Below are 4,309 nucleotides of genomic sequence, written 5' to 3'. Positions count from 1 at the left end.
AGAACCTAACGTGCAGTGTGTGTGTGTGTGTGGTGGGTGAGTGGGGGGGTCGGGGGGGCCACATCTCCAAATTATTAATATTGTTTTTCAAAGTAATCCAAACACTCGCCGAGATTTGAGGCCAGGGTAAGAAAAGAAAGCAGGTAGATTATCTGTCCCCAAATTTTTCTTTCTTTTTTTCAGTTCAGCCAAACTGTCAACATGTGAGCGAACAAGGGAGTGAGTGGGGAGAAGGGGGGAGGGGGGGGCAGTAGTGGGCTTGGTTATATAAAGAGTGAAAGCTGAATGAAACACTATCTTTATGGCAGGGTTACAACAAGAACTGGAACCCGCGCTTTGGCTGTAGCTAAAAAAAACATCCTCAGCTCTGAGCTTGTCGTTTTCATTCAGACTCTTGTTTTCTTTCAGCGAAAAGCAAGCTCCCCTGCCCGGAGAGCTGGCTAGCGCTGGACACACAGTCACACAATGTGTTCCTCACTCTGCATCGGTCTGCAAAAACAAGCAGAACCAGACGAGCCGACACTTTCTGCCCTGATGTTAGCGCTCGTATTAGCGGGGAAAGAGGAGGCAGACAGCAGGAAAAAAAAAACAAAAGCAAAATACAAATAATGGATCGTGAAAGAGGAGAGAATGACGTGGTAGTAAACAGCCATCTGCAGTTGTTTTAACAATAACAGCCCTCTGGAATCAAAGGGACACTAACAAACTGCCTAGATTCCCCTCGCAGAGAGGATGTTTTTCTCACTCTCTGCTACGTTGGGAAACACTGTTGTAGTGACGGGATAAGTTGTCACATTAGGCAAGTTGTGTACAACGTGGAGGTCCATCTTGCTTTAATTAAAAACTCCAGCGGGGCCTGTTTTTAATTAGGGGTGATTCCTTCTTAATAAAAACCACAGGGGGAGGCTAAGCAGTGCTAAAAACTGGTGAAGAAAGAATAATAGCTGCGAAGGTATCTCGCCCTCATCCTCCTGCCTATGTCGTTTCCTTCCTCTTGGCCTATATAGTCCCCATGCCAGATGAACGGCTCCAGCGTTGGAGGGTTGTGCAGGGTGACGGGGCAGGGGGTAAAGGGTTTGAAATCAATCCCTCCCCCCACTCTCCCCATCGCCCCTTATCCATTTTATTCTTGCATTTTTTCCTCGCTCCCCGCTTGGTTTTCCACTACCTATCCCTTCACTCTGCAAGGATTTCTGTTTATTTGGCATGTCTCAGCAGAGGCGGACTCGTGTTTCCGCGCGGAGGGGCCAATAGGTTTACCCCAGCGCGGAGGCCTTGTTTGCTGTGATTTGATGTTGAACCATCGCTTCCCCTCCTTGGCCGCCGAGTCACCTCATCCCTCATCTCCCGACCGCAGGTATTTGTTATTTACAAACGCGCCACGTCTTATCTTGCGACCCCGTCACTCCGAAAGTTCATGCTCCAGATAGATTTTGACCTCAGATTGCACGCTTGAGATCTTCGGTCTTGTTGTCCAGGTTCGAGTTGGCATTGGGGCATCTGGCGAGTGGAAGAGGGGGAACTACGTCACAGGAGTGTCCAGGAGTGCGTAGTAAGACGCTGGTGAAAACACACTGGTCCAGCCAGAGTGCTGGAATGCATAAACTGAGTGAAATGAGATAAGAAAAACTGGGCCAAAAAATACCCAATGTTTTTATTTTATATCCTGTCTCTGTAAGTGACATGGTCTGATCTCACTAGGAGCTCCTGCAATGACTCAGCAATAAGCTCCTTTCATCTCCTCAGCTGTTTCATACAATTATCTTTGATTGTCTCCAATTCCTACTTCTCTGTGATCAACTCCTCCGTGGTGGCTGCGTCTTTGCTTCTCATCCCCTTTTGCCTCAAAGCAGCAGAAACCAGGGGGAGGCAGGCAGGCCGTGATGTTACGATGATTTATACACCGCACACATGTAGGCTTCATAAGATCTGGTCTGAGGATGTGTGGACATTTTTTTGGAGGGAGGGGGGTTCAAATATGGAAAAGGAAATATTTTACAAAGGAAAAAAAGAGTTGGTTAATAAAAGCCACAATTAATCACATAACTTCTGTTTGTCAATATTTGGATATTGTGTTCTTGAAAATATTTTCCCAACCCATAATTGCCCAGCACATTTACAACTGCATGTGCCTTTCCAACCCCTGTAGGGCAGCATAATCACGTGTGAGCCAGTCACAAAGAAGTCATGTTGCTAATCTGCTGCTGGGTTTCCAAGTAAAAAGTGGATGCAGTGTTAGACTCGGGGTGCCCTTTCATTCCTTCAGATGCAGTTGAGCCAGGAAAAGAGCGCATATTTGGGGAAAATTAACATGGGGCAAACAGATGAAGTCTGTCTACAACTGCAATACCTTCAAAGTTGCAGATTTGAATCAACCCTCCATCCATCCATCCATCCATCCATCCACCCATCCATCCATCCATCCATGTTTTTTGCGGCCATGATTCTGTTGTAGAACTCGGGTTCTAAGTTAGTACATCCTGATGACCACAACAATCACACTGGACACGCTCACATAAAAGTGTACCTAAACGGCTCAGTAACCGCTGAACCGAGGTCAGAGGTTGATGTGGCTTTCTTACTTCCCCAACTGAATGTCCCCAAAGGTTTGCAACCCATTAGTGACTTAGGCACACTCGGGTTTTACATACAATGAAAAAACAATGTTGGAAGTGTAGATGAATAGCAAGACCCGGGGTTTCCCGCTGGGACATTGTAATGTAGCCGTTATCGATGCCATTCACTTCCTCTGTCAGTGGTTTAAAACACTCTCTTATTTGTATGCGTAGTGGCGGATTAAGAGCCTTTTCATGCATCCCCTTCATCTTAATGCCATACAAATGTTTGGCATGTGGGACGGAAACCTTTAACAGATTTTATCAAAAGAAAGACCGAGGCCACCCCAGTGTAAAGGTTCTTTTCATCATCTACAATGGACAATATTTATTCATTTGTTTTAAATAAAATTAAAAGCTATTTTTAAATCTAGATGTTCTCTTGAACATGAACTGAAACTTAAAAAAAAAAAATCTAGTTTCACCTTACGGATACAAAATTTAGGATGTAAAGACATACAATTTATTATTATGGATTTTGTATTGGAGCGTGTATGCGTGTACAAAACAACAAAACATAACCACTGGTCTATACTGCATGTGTTGCGTCATCTACGATGTTTATGATTTGTTTATGTGCTACCACACCTCGCCATACTCACAAGACTCACAGGAACTCAAGTATTGGCTACAGTGGATACTTTGACTGAAAACAAACGTAGTGTTAACATCATTGTTTTGAGACAAATTGGACTGCTGAATCTACGGAACGATTGAGTGATGCCACACAAGCAGCATGAAGGCATGTTTATCATCTGTGGTTGTTGAGTCCTTGGCCACAAACATTGTCCACTGGGACGAATCGGGAATTTTTTCCCTCCATGAAACTCAAGAATGTTAATGTTGATTAAACAATGCCACCAAGACCTCCATTGACAATTGTGTGAGGAGTAGATGGGTGAAATCTCAATTTTGGGTAAGGTATCCGTAAAAGTTAGCGATAAAACTGACATGACACAATATTCATGTGCAGTTTTAGCTGGTAGTTTTAGTGTGAAAATCCTCTTAAATCATGTTGTCAATGTGACGTAAAACTGAGCTTTCAGACTCGTGGACACACAATAACGCTTGTAAATATTCCCAGAATAATTAGTCGGAGGCCACTGGAGGTTGTTTATGCATCGTGATATATATGTCCGCTGACATTTTAGTTAGGCCGGGGTGTCATGAAGACGCTGGCTTGCTGCCAAACTCATACGGCCATTTCAGACCATTAGATGTTGTTAAGAGTGTATCATAAATATAATCTGCTCTCACTCTCCAAGTGAGTAAAATGGCTTCCATTTCACAGAAGGGCTGATAAGTAGTTTTCCTGTTGAGAGAGGGCCAGTCACTGCAATGCATGAGCATAACTCACTTTGTCTTTGGTTAAAGCCGGAAATCAGGCTGCCGCCGTTTGGTTCCCATAGTGCTCTAAAAGGCTGCTATGCCGTCACTGTCGTTCAGCTGTATGAAAACTAAAAGGTCAGTCATATCAACTGGAGATTCTAATAAAAGCAATACTTATAATGTAGCATACCATAAGAATTGTTCTTGCTCAAATAGAAAGGAAAATTATCACCATCAAATATACAGACACCAATTTTTTTTATTTATAATCCAACTTGGATAAAGACACAGTAGAGAGTGCCATTATTAAAACCAAAAAGCCCTATAGTTTGATCAAGAAAACCTTTCCTTCAGCACTACAAGAC

Source organism: Nelusetta ayraudi, unplaced genomic scaffold (assembly GCF_046127955.1).
Source record: "Nelusetta ayraudi isolate G7.1 ecotype Tasmania unplaced genomic scaffold, CSIRO-AGI_Nayr_v1 ptg000053l, whole genome shotgun sequence".
In the NCBI taxonomy this organism is placed as follows: domain Eukaryota; kingdom Metazoa; phylum Chordata; class Actinopteri; order Tetraodontiformes; family Monacanthidae; genus Nelusetta; species Nelusetta ayraudi.
The sequence above is the reverse complement of the archived record's forward strand: the minus strand, read 5'-3'. Positions refer to the sequence as shown.